This window comes from Dasypus novemcinctus, chromosome 4 (assembly GCF_030445035.2).
Source record: "Dasypus novemcinctus isolate mDasNov1 chromosome 4, mDasNov1.1.hap2, whole genome shotgun sequence".
Classification (NCBI taxonomy): domain Eukaryota; kingdom Metazoa; phylum Chordata; class Mammalia; order Cingulata; family Dasypodidae; genus Dasypus; species Dasypus novemcinctus.
Window position 1 is genome coordinate 64,982,645 of NC_080676.1, and position 13,430 is coordinate 64,996,074.

Consider the following 13,430-nt stretch of genomic DNA (forward strand, 5'->3'; position numbering starts at 1 on the left):
TCACTCACAACAGCAATTTAATCTGGCTTCAGAGGCCCTGTCCACCCAGGTCTTCTACTTCCTAGCTGTAGATGTCAGTTGAGTTCTTTAACCTCCTTACGCTTCATTTTCCTCATTTGTGAAAAGTGGGATACAATGGTACCTCCCGTATAGACTGATATTGTATTAAATTAGGATATGCATATATAAAGTGCAAAGAATTATGCCTAGCTGTAAGAAATTCTCAGTAAATATGTCTTCTGTTATTAGATTCTATTTGTGGGCATTTATATATTTTAAATGTTTAATATTAAAGGCCCTATGTATGTTCTACCATTCTCCAAAACTTGGACTCTTTGTAATGATCAAGTTGAATAACAGAATAGAAGTTGTTGAATAACAGAATAGAAGTTTATTCTGTGTAAAAGTAAAGAAAAATTTTATTTAATTGAATGTTATCCCTACATAGTCTCTTTGAGAATATTGGGCAGTAAAATAATTTTAAAAATGTTACTTATGTGCATATTTTTGTTATGTCTGATAAGCCAGCTCTACCCCTACTTGCATCAGAGATGGTATGCCTGATTGGATACAGGAGCTATATTTAATCTCCTTTGTATTGTCCTACTAGGTAGGTAGTCATTTGAAACATAAAAGAATAAGTTTAGAGTTAATGTGATTGATAAAATTATTATATATGGTCTTAGTGCAAATATGATTAGAATAAAAATACACTATAAATTGTTTTATGTAGCCTACAAGGCATATCTCAATAGAGAAATAAAAACTTATTAAATGACTGAACCCATGTAGACATTCAAACATGCTGTCCTTCAAAGTGGTCACCTTTGGCGAATCTGACCTTCTTTTCATTGCTAGACCTTCACCTGCCATTTTATCAGGAATATAAGAAAATGCATCCTTATGTTAATGCCACATTTTTTATTTTTCTCATACTAGAATTGCCTTACTTAATTTGATAATTCACTTTATACACTAAATTTAGTTGTGCTGAATGAATTTTTAGTTATTTCAGTAAAAGGGTGAAATTTGTCACCATTGATTATATTCCAAGAATGATTCACAGACTGATTCATAAATTACATCAGATTGTTCACCAGCCTCAAAACCCTTTTATATACTGGAGAACACATTACAAAGCCTGGCACCTGCAATTGCTCAGCAAATCTTTCTTGAATTATTGGGATGGGTCTCTTTAAATTGTCAGCACCTTAAGGACAGTGGAGCACTCTGAGTGTTCTGAATGCCCCACAAAATCAAATGAAGGTCAAATAATATGTAGACCTTACTATTCTTTGAAAATCTAAAATCAGGTTCTACCATAACATTGTCCTGATGTGAGTTTTGAAACCTAGACACAATCCCACCAACACTTTCTTTCCATCCTTGTTATGTTTTGCCATTCCCATTGCTTTCTTGGTCATCTGGAATGTGTATATATTAATTTAAAATGCTTCTCTGACATCTAGTAAGTAATCTGTAATAGAAGTAGGCAATAAAATTTAGGCATTTGGGTAACTATCAAAAAGTCTTATGCCTAGAAGGCTGTTCTTTTTTCCCTTTGAAGAACATTTATCTCTGAGTCTATGCAAATTTGAAGAAGCTAATCCAAGTCATCTCTACAGATTGTTAGGCAGGAAAAATATGTAATGTTGCAAGTTTTCTCTTGAAATTAATCAGTCACTTCCAATGTATAAATCATGTAATATGTCAGAGATTTTCATTTGAATGAATCAAAGCTAATTGCAGCAAAGGCTTGGAAAGAAAATGGTACCTATTTATCCAAAACAAGCAAATAAATAAATAAAATATCTTATGTTTGAGAAACCTTTGATCTTCACAACTACATACAATGTCTATGTAATGCTATTCTCAGGGCATTATCTCCTTGGGTTTTTTGGTGTTATTAAATGTTATTAAAAACTGCTTTTCTTTTATTAAAGAACAAGTTCATATGTATGATTAAATAAAATGCACCTGTAATATACTAATATAAACAAGCAAAATTACAGCTCTTGTCCTAGAGCTCCAAAATAAATGAGCAGCATCTCAAAGATGCGTTCTCTTTAACATTGTTTCATGTTACTCTACCTGTAGGTGACATTTCCTAAAAAGCTGAGAGAAAGCTGACTGTTAAAGGTATTTTCAGCATTGATCACTTGATTGTCTTTGAAGAGAACCCCTCACTTTCTTTCATTACTCATTGCCCGAAACCGGTGGGGGCGAGTCCAGGGGCCTGTGGGAAGAAGCAGGGGGAGGGGCAGGAGCCACAACTCATGATTCCCTTCTTTTTTATAAAGTTACAGAATCTTTTTTTAGGCTCCCCCGTTGAAGATGTGGACATATTCAAGAGTTTTAATACAATTCAGGATGGAATAAAGGTTTTGTTTGGTTGATTGCTTGGTTATCTGGTTGAGACAGATCATGGGTCTCCTTCAGCTACAATAGCAAAGGCCTGGGCTGTGTTTGTTAATGTTCATAAATAAGTCCCTATGCATCAACAATCAGCAAATTCATTGATTGATTCATTTCTTCCTAAAGTGCATTAAATCATTCCTATACACAAGGCCCCATTGAATATTTGTATGCCCAACTTAATGGTTATACTCGGGAAGTTATCCTCAATAGTATTTGATAGCGTATGAGGAATCTTGTTTATTGAGCATGGTAAAGTGACAAATTGCACTTTTGCTTACATGGCTAATTGTAAGTGTTTGGAAATACTCCTTTGATGTACTAAGAGCAGCTAATGAAGACAGTTAAATAAACAAACCATTATAATGAGTCTAGGACTTCATATAGCTGTATTCTGCCAATTTGCCTCTTTTTCCTGACCCAGTAATTTTATGTGTACCCCAAGGGTACACCTATTTTGTATTTAATGAAAAGTCAGCTTGGCCTGGTTTTCCTTTCTACCCTAAAACTCTCCTCACTGACTTACAATGTCAGTACTGGAACTGATTTTAGAGACCATCTAGTCACCAATGCTTTTATACTGGTGAGGAAACTGATGTCCAGAGAAGAGAAGTGGAAAGCTGTAAGTTAGGCAGCTGCCTGGTGAAGGAGCCAGCCTAAAATCCATGTTTCCTGAGTACTTCCATGTTATGATACCTCCTTTGAAGAATTCTTAAGTATCTATATAATATCTCTTAAAACTAACTCTATATTTCACCAATCAATATGTAGAAACTTGAGGCATCCACATTTTTGGGGTACAGTCAAATGATTGCTTTCACACTGTTATTTTGTCTGTTTTAGCTCATATCTCTTGATATGACTCCAAAGCCAAGTTTAGTGCTTAGAGTGAATGGGGTTTGGAAAGGTAGATTGAATTTCTCCCCCATTTTTAAGACATGTGCTCTAAAAATGCTACCCCCAAGCTCCCAGATAATCTTCTTCTGCAGTCTTGGTGGTGTAATGAATTAGTCTTGCACGAGTCTGCAGCTTCTGGAAGGCAAAGCAGGGGATCAGATCCTCCCTTTGTAGTGAGACAAGCTGCCGGGACAAGTGATTGATATTGCAGACAGAAGTAGGACTTCAAGGAAGGAATAAGCAGATAAGTGGGGTAATAAGTAGATAATACTACTACTTTGCACTTGGTGTCTTTTATCTGAGCATCTGAAAAGAGCTGTATCCTCAAACATCAAGGTCCTTTAGTGTAAGGCGAGAATGGAGTCTGCTTTTACTCCACACCCCTCCTCCACAAGTGATAAACCAGTGAAAGTTTCCAAAGGAAAACCAGTGCTTATTTTATTTTATTTTGTTTCATTCTCTGGGAAACTTAAGTCACCAGGATATGAAGCTATCACTCTAAATATTATCTTGATCTTGATGCAATGTTCTGTGTGTACTTTCCTCTATACTATTTTGATCTGAAAAAAAAAAAAGTTTTACTCTCACAAGTATGGCAATTAATGTATTTTTTAATTTCTTCTGATTGTGTGGGACTACTCCCTTTGAATAATTCTCATTGGTGCATTTATTTTACTCTTTAAAAAAAGTCCCTCATAAATCTTATTTTAGGTCAAAGTCCTTAGACACTAAATCTTTCAGACAGTTTTAGCCCATTATGGCTCCAAGGAAACATTGTGAAGTGAAGCTTTGTTTAATAAGGTTGGTGGGCCCTGTTAGAGATTTCTTTGAGTAAGCCTTCACTAATTTTGTGCACATCTTGTTAAATCAGACAGAGAGTAAGTTGCCAAGCCAAAATTGTTTCCTATTAGCAGACCATGACACAGAATTCAGAAACCGATTCCTAGGAGAGTTAGAGAAAAATATAAGGCCACCACATATATTTTCTTGGTAACTTTGTTTCTTAATCGCCAGACTAAAATCATTTTCTAGACATTAAACCACCAAACATAAATATGAAGTGACATTAAAAATATTGCTTAGTAGTCTTCTCCATTTATGGCTTTTTTGCTAGTTAGGCTATGTGTATATGTATTGTTTGTTTGTTTCTTCTCATCATAGAATTCTCAGGGTTAGGAGAAGTCTAAGGGTCATCAGATTTAGCCATTCAAACAGTCTGATCCTTAACTCCATAATTACAATATGTAAGTAATTGGCATGTAACTTCTTTAGGAAGTAAGAGAATACAGACTCATTTAGTCTATTTTCCTTGATGATCTTATGTACCTAGAAATGGAAAAAAAATCACTTAATTCATGGCTAGATGCCTCATATAATATGTTTTTTCTGAAGAGAAATTGCTTCCATCAAACAACATTTCCTTTAAAAGAAAAATTCCAATTTTGACAAAAAATTTAAAAGTACTTTGTGATATTTAATAATGCCATGTTTCATTGTGACCAAATTATTTTGTGAGCTTATGGTTCCCAAGCTAAGATAATTGAAGATTAAATGTGGGGAAAAAATTGTGTATGTGTATCAGAGGTGATGAGAACACAAAAATATTGTGTGCATCACTATTTTGTCAATATCAATATGCTGTTGATAGTTCTAATCTCTCATAATTTTATCTTCCGTATTGCAGTTTATCAAACACTTTGTCTCATTGACAACATTCATAGTCACCTTTCCAGTGAGGTGGTTGCAGCCCTATTTAGTAAATGTGGAAATGGAGTTTTATATTCTCCCAAAGGACACAGACCTAGTAAATCTCAGAATCCAGAATTTAACCAGATCTCTTGATTCTAAATCAATAGTCTCCAAGCCAAGTACAAAGTGCTTTCAAATATAGTATCAAATATAGCAAATCAGTCTATTATTGCGAAGTGCTGCTTAAATGTTAATTATGATTATCAAATATATCCTCGAGACTCTCCTACACAGTTGGCTCTTTTGGGTGCAGATCATTCTTATAGCCAGGAAATCAAATTATTAACTATTTATAAGGAAGTCATTTGCTGTGATAAGGTTTTCCAACTCTAAACTCATTCTTTCCCAAGTTAGTCTTCTTATTTCCTTTACTCCAAACCCAGTGGATGCTGCGCCTCTTACTAGATTCTATGTTCTACCCTTTCAGTGTGAGATAAAAACGACCTTCTACACAATTACCTAGATTCTAATGTATCATTTTTCATTGCTTTGTTATGGCTTGAACTGTGTTCTCCAAAAGGTCAAGTTCAAGTCTTAACCCCAAGTCAAATGAATGTGACCTTATTTGGAAATAGGGTCTTCTTAGATGTGATTAGTTAAAATGAGGCCAAAGTGCATTAAAGTAGATCCTAAATCCAGAATCACTTGTGTTCTTATAAGGAGTTAACTGGATCCTGACAGAGGAGAGAATGCCATGTGATGACTAAGGCAGAGATGGAAGCCCAAGGTTTACCAGCAAACCACTAAAAACTAGGAAGAGGCAAGGAAGGATTTGCTCGTACAAATTTTGGATTTCTAGCCTCCAGAACTGTGAGGCAAGAAATTTCTACTGTTTTAAGCCACGCAGTTTGTTTCAGCAACCCTAGAAAGCTAAGACACTTGTTCTTATCTGGTTTTGTCTTTCTAAAGATTCTATAGTTCTTTGTTTCCAATCTTTTCTAAGGTGCCTTGAACATCCATTATATTTCTCTGTGTCTGATGGATCTTGTTTTTTATTTTTGCTGACTTCTACCATTCCTCCCTCATTTCATTGGCACAGTTCTTACACATTTTAGAGGCCCACAATTAAAGGTGAAAAAGTCTTCACCAGAGAGAAACAGAAGTTGATGCTAATACTTGAATGTGTTTATTAGGTAACCTGTCATAGTGATCAAAACTTGAAATAGTTTAAAGCAGAATCTGAGGCTGCTGACTGGTACATGAGCTGCAATTCTGGGGCCCTTGGTCACATATTTAAATGCACGGAGGTCTCATAGTTAAATGTAACGCGTCATTTAATTCTTTCAAATATGGTTGGAACATTAAAAATGAGAAAATAAAGAGATCTCTCTCTCATTCCTAAAATAGTTGCAACATCAGAAAGCACTCATTTGCCCTCTTTGGGTTCATACTGTCCAACTTTAAAATAAAAAAAAAACATGGTTATATGATTTATATAGTCTCTTAATTATTTAATATTCTTAAATTCTGTTTTTGACAGTGCTTAGAATTATTGCTCATACTATCACTCTAAGTTAGGCATTTTCTTTCATTCCTTGTGTTTGGAACACTGCATTTCCTTCCAGAGACAGTGACAGAGCCCTTCTTCCCTTCTCTATGTACAAGAAGAGAAAGTGGCACTATTGGTTTGTGTGTCTATAACACAGGAAATATTGGAAAAAGGATTTCTGAGTAGATGCTTAATTGATTGATGACTGCTATGAATTATAGTCCCATAGAAGAGTAATGATGAAGAAATGGGCCCCTGTGTTTGAATCCCTACAATTATCCTATGAACATAGCGTAGTTCCTACTGAGTTAGAAGTCCTCCCCGGCTGAAGATCTGTTGGAAGGATGGGTTTTGCTTCACAGATCTACGGTAAATGTTAGCCCAATTGGGCAGAATGTTTGAGTCTCTAATTAACCCTGCAGGTCAGTCTTTAAAGAAACAAGGGGTAGCATACAGGAGTTTAAAAAAGCATCCCATGCAATTGTTTGCTGAGGGTCAGAGGGCAAACACTGTTGTGACAAGTTGTGTGGACCTGGCGCACTTCCCTGGAGAGGATGCAAGGGAGAAGAGGAGTTGATGTGCCAAAGAGCAGAAGACAGTCCTCAAAATTCTAGGATACTTTTGGTGTCCTTTCAATTAACATGGTTTTCCCTTTTTAATCCAAGGAGTTAGAAAAATAAAGTTATAGGAAATAAGCGGTTATCTAGCCAAACATTTATCTTCAGGGAAGTCCATAGTTAAGGGACTTAAGTCTACATTGAGTATGAGAAAGATACAGAAAATTCAAGTCCACCACAGCGTTCTTCCAACATACATTTTCTACCCTGTCTTTTATTTCCCATATCCTTCCAGGCTCAACTAACTCTACCTTGTCTTCTTCTTCTTTTTTTTTTCAATATTTATTTATTTATTTCTCTCCCCTTCCCACTCCCCCCCCGCCAAGTAGTCTGTTCTCTGTGTCTATTTGCTGCGTGTTCTTCTTTGTCCGCTTCTGTTGTTGTCAGCAGCACAGGAATCTGTGTTTCTTTTGGTTGCATCATCTTGTTGTGTCAGCTCTCCGTGTGTGTGGTGCCATTCTTGGGCAGGCTGCACTTTCTTTCATGCTGGGCAGCTCTCCTTACAGGGTGCACTCCTTGCGCATGGGGCTCCCCTACACAGGGGACACCCCTGAGTGGCACGGCACTCCTTTGTGCACATCAGCACTGTGCATGGGCCAGCTCCACATGAGTCAAGGAGGCCCGGGGTTTGAACCGCAGACCTCCCATGTGGTAGACGGACGCCCTAACCACTGGGCCAAGTCCATTTCCCTCGACCTTGTCTTCTGAATACATAATTTCATCTCTCTGTCCTTTGGTCCATGATGCTGCTTTGATTTAGGAGTGTCTTCTTTTCAAAAGCGTACTCAAACTTGAAGACCAAATTCCTCATTTCCTTATGGGAAATTAATCATCCCTGTATTCCCACAGAACTGTCACATTTAACTTAATATCTATGTCTACTTATCATTTTTTTTAACTAAATTAATTTATTTCTCTCCCCTCCCCCCCCCGGTTGTCTGCTCTCTGTGTCTATTTGCTGTGTCTTCTTTGTCCGCTTCTGTTGTTGTCAGCAGCACAGGAATCTGTGTTTCTTTTGGTTGCATCATCTTGTTGTGTCAGCTCTCCGTGTGTGCGGCACCATTCCTGGGTAGGCTGCACTTTCTTTCGCACTGGGCGGCTCTCCTTACGGGGCACACTCCTTGCACATGGGTCTCCCCTACGCGGGGCACACCCCTGCATGGCACGGCACTTCTTGTGCGCATCAGCACTGCACGTGGGCCAGCTCCACACGGGTCAAGGAGGCCCCGGGTTTGAACTGCAGACCTCCCATGTGGTAGACGGACACCCTAACCACTGGGCCAAGTCCGCCGCCTATCATTTATTTTTTATCACTATTTTACTCTGACTTGATAAACATGTTAGTTATTCTAGATATGTCTCTTCCACTAGAACAGGAACTCAAAGACAGGTACTGAGTCTTATTTCTCTCTAGATCTTATTTCAGGACCCTGTAAATAAAGTAAATAATGCTTGAAATGAAATGTATATGTATGTTGGAGAATAAATAAAATAGTCTCTAGCCAGACGGTTTCTAATACCCTTATCAGCATTACCATTCTCTGAATGGATCTATGATTTGATCTTAGAATGAAATCAAATCAACAAATTTGTAGTCAGCCTCAATTTACTTAAGACTTAAATTTTATTTTCCTGTCAAGAGTCCAGTTGGGAAGCTGCAGATGGTGGGGTATAAAGCTGACCTGGCAATTTTCCCAACGAGGTGAACCAATAAGCATTTTTATCTGTTCCTCTCTAGAGTAACAATGGAGATCAAAAAAGAGGTTGTCTGATGTTTGATGGCTGTGCATGAGTTTTAGTTTATCTCAACGGTATTCCAGCCATTGACCATCACTAAGAATTTATTTTGGTTGCTGAATAAAAATTGTAAGAATATGGACCATTCAAGGAATGAGTTGAAAGACCAGAAGTGAAAAAAGATCTTTTAAAGAGTTACTCATACTGAAGCATCATTAGCCTGATTTGGTCATTTTCTTACTCCCAGGTACAGGACACACTACTTAAGCTGCCATAGACTCAGCCATTCAACCCTATAGCCGAAAGATCTTATCCCGCAGGGAATCTGTCTGAATTACAAGACCCAGTGAATAAAAATGAATAAATAGAGAATGAGCATGAATCATTGATCGAAATAATAGTATGGGCATGTCATTCACCTAGCAACGGAGTAATAAATAATTCCTCGCTTTTATTTTTCATTTTGTTGGAGGTTATGCGTCTTCAGATTATTCATCATAAAGCTAGACTGTGTCACATGCTTCTTTCTATGATTTGAATGAACATACTACCTGTACTGGTTTCCATTTGAAAAAAAGATTTCTTCATTCTTATTATGAAGCTTTAAAGTTTTGCTTCTTTTAATTTAAAACAATGTATACATTAATCCTAAAGTAAATTTAACCCTTTGCCAGAAATTAGCCTGCAGCACTTCTTTTGAATCTTTTTTTTCCCTCTTCTCCTTGTGATGACTACTGTGGAGTTGCCCAGTTAATGATCAATGTAGATAATGTTTTCTTACAAAATCAAACCAGCAGCCTCTGTAGGCCCGAAGATCTGGCTTAACCACCCAGGTCACAGACACACCTACATGGTTGCACCACTTTATAATCTAGTTGTCAATCAGGCTTGGGAAGCTGGAGTAAAGTCAATTTATTGAGTCTGTAAGAGAAGGAAACTCAGGAGACTAACACTAGGAAAAGCAGCTGCTAAAGGGGAAAGAATATCAGTGGGAATCATTTGTGGCCATAGCACCTCTCACTTAACTTTGCAAAGCATGCAAGCAAAGAAGTTGATTTGTTTGAGACTAAATTCCTCCCCACAGTTGATGCACGTGTATGAGAACATAATCTCTTCAGTGACAGGGCAACTTGTGTAGCACAGGAGAGTGTGTAGTTTGAAACCTACAGAGGTGGGTTGCAAACTACAGCCCTAAGCATACTTTATGTATAAACTTGAACATGACATTTAAGGCCTCTGAAACCTGATTTCCTCATCTAAGAAGGACATGCCTGCTTTACAGACTTATTCTATGGATCGAATTAGAGCAGTCCTCTAGCAAACAGAATTTGAATGCCTACTCTGCACTTTCCGAGCTCCAGGAAATACGGAGCTGTATTGGGTGTCATCCTTACCCTTGCGCTCATGTTTGAGAGTGGGAGTCATGAAAACAAAATAAAAAATACTCAATTAATAATTTCCTTGATGGAAATATAGTATATTTTAAAACTAGATGCAGTCATGGGGTTCTTGCCATAATATTTTCCTGTATTTTTGTGAGTAGATTTAGTTTTCTCTTTTAGAAAACAATGTGTAAGATTCACCTCCAAACCTTGTTCACTAGACCCGGCTTTCTAATTCTATATAGGCTTCACTGTATCCTCTGTGCTCAAGGACAAAAATGACACCAGGAAACTACTTATTTTTATTTCTTTCCTTTTTTGGGAGGAGGGGCTCCTAGCTCTGCTATGTCCCACACTTAGAGGAGTAGAAATGGTTTCCATAGACAAGTGCTTTTTCACCCAGGGCCTATTGTCCCATCCTGGAAAGATTATACCAGCCTGACCATGTTTGTACTTGGGAACGCAGCCAGTGTGTTCTGCTTCCCAGTTCCAGAAAAACCCTGAGGTTTGTCATACCTGAATTATGTCAGCCCCTCTGGTGAAGGAGGTAGGGATGTCCATTATCCTGGGTCCAGCTAGGTCTTTGTCTTTTTTGTCTGATCATTTTGACTCTCTTCTTTCTTATATGTGTTGTCCTCGTTTCATGTGGCATTTTGTGGTAAAATGCTGTTTTCTGCCAAAGCAACCATTATGAAAGCATTTGCATAAGAAGGGAGTAGTATCCCCTATAAGCATACAGGGACCTGAGAAGGTCAAGCTCAAAAAGGACTTTAGAAATCCCACCGAACTTGGCAAACCCTTTATTGTACTTGCAGTGAGGTTGAGAAACAGAGAGGCTGATTCCAAGGTCACACAGCAAGTCAGGGTATTAGAAAACTGGAACTTATTTTAAACAGTTATGCATCCATTTACATAATGCAACATTTTTGTACTTAGGATTTAGGGGAAGTCAAGCAAGGAGAGTGTAGCAGAGTATGAGTGGCAACAGGCTGCTGGAATGGCTTAATTCAGCCCTACAATCTCTGACACAAAGACGGTGTGTGTCCTGGATGAGAGATTCACAGATGGGATTCTGAAACATGTCCCCAAATCACAAGCCTGTGACTTCTCCATCCTGTTTCCTGGACTTGAACTTCAGCTACCAGTGGGCCACATATTTTGTAAGTAAAGGTGAATCTGGAAGAATTTGAAACCAGAGAATGATGTTGAATCTGAGAGTCTGAATTAAAAAGAAAATAAAATGTGTTTTTTTTTCCCCTGGAGTTCATCCAGGAATCCAAAGGGAATGCACCTCCTTTCTATTTTGCCTAAGGACTTTTTTTTTTTTTTTGGTCTGGAAAGGGTGGAGAGGATTTCTGTAAAAAGAAAGCTGAGTTACCTCAAAATACAGCCTCCAGGAAGAATGAGGCACATCCCCTGCCCAACCTATTATTCCTGCTGAGGAGGGAAAAATCGGGGCACTAAAAGTGAAACCTACAGTCTCCAGTGCTGAAAACTTGCTAGAAATCAACTGTTATATAAAGTCAACCGCCTCACAGGCTCTTTAGGAAAGAAATACTGTAGGGAAAAAATGTCTGAGTCAATAGTGGAAATTCTGTTTATGATAATATAGATGAGCATGAACTTCAAGGAGGTTAGAATCAGTAAAAAAAAGATGCCAAATATTTAACAAAACTAAGTCTATTTCCATATTGCAACTAAGTCCACTTAACATACTGGAAAACTGACACATGCATAGGAGAAGGACCCAGCTTTAGGTAATATAACCAATTTTCTGGCAGAACAAGGATTTAACCTAAATTCCCTGACCCTTGGGCCAATGTCCTTTCATGAAGGATCCTTAAAAAGCAAGGTGGGTTGCCCTCACTGTGGCTTTAAGTAAGAAAATTATTAAAATCTGAGATCATACTGGAATATATTCCATATGGAACCAGAAGGGAAGGTGATGTGATATACAATTAGAGTGAGTAAATATTTATTCATTAGCTATCTGGTCAACAAAAAGAATTTACCTCAGATCAAACAGTTGAGACCTGGATCCCAGGTATCTGCTGTTGGTTCTAGTCTTCTTTCTACTCTTCTACCCTGGCAATCGACTGCATCATCTATGGCCACTTCCTGTGAAAGCAAGCATTTGGAAGATGTGGCAGGAAATAGAAGGGTAAGAACTAAAGTACAGTGTAATCAGACTACCTGGTGAAACGCTAGACTATTTGATGTTTGGAAAAAAATAGCAATTTATGGTGGTATTAAGTAGCTATGTTCAGAACTGCAGACCTGAATAAATAATAGGTAACTGAAATTTATTCAGAACTTATAAACTAGTTACTGCTTTAAGGTTGCTTATGGAAATTAAGTGTTATAATATGGGATATTTTGGCTTTACACTTGAAGAGACTAAGGTTCAAAGAAGCTAAGTAAGCATACCTGTATTCAAACCCAAGTTGGTTTGCTTTAAAGACTTGCTCTTTCAGAAATAGACCAATCAATTAGAGTGGAGCTGAGTGCGTTCATTTAAATGAATTATTATAGTGATAGGAGGAAGTTAATTTTATTAGTAATAGTTTTACTCTAAGTTTTAAAAATTAAATAATACTAGATGCTAGTGAAGTTGTGGTATGGTGAGCACTGTTGTACATTGTTAATCTAAGCATAGACTTAGAATATTTGGAAATCAATATAATGATATGTTAGTCTTCAAAATATTTTTATCTGTTAACTGAATAATTCAGTTTCTGAGAATGTATTTTAACTAATAGTGTAGTGATTTTTGCTTTAAGGTACTAATGTCACACACAAAAAAAGGAAAACAAATTGAATGACCAATGAATGAGAAATGGCTAAATAAATTTAATATATTTATGCAGAAATTTATAAACATCGTGTTCTTTAAAAATGCATTTAATGACCTAAGAATGCATTCATATATCCAAGTTAAATGTCAAAAGTGGGCATATGCATGCGTATATATAAGCACACATATATATTTTTTAAATATATATTTAATATGTAATATATGTATAGTTTTATAAAACACACACACTTGTGTCTAAAATGTATCTCTGGAAAAAGAATATACCAAAATGTTAAAAGTGGTTACCAGTAGGTTTTAGGATAATAACTACATTTTTTCCCCATAACCTT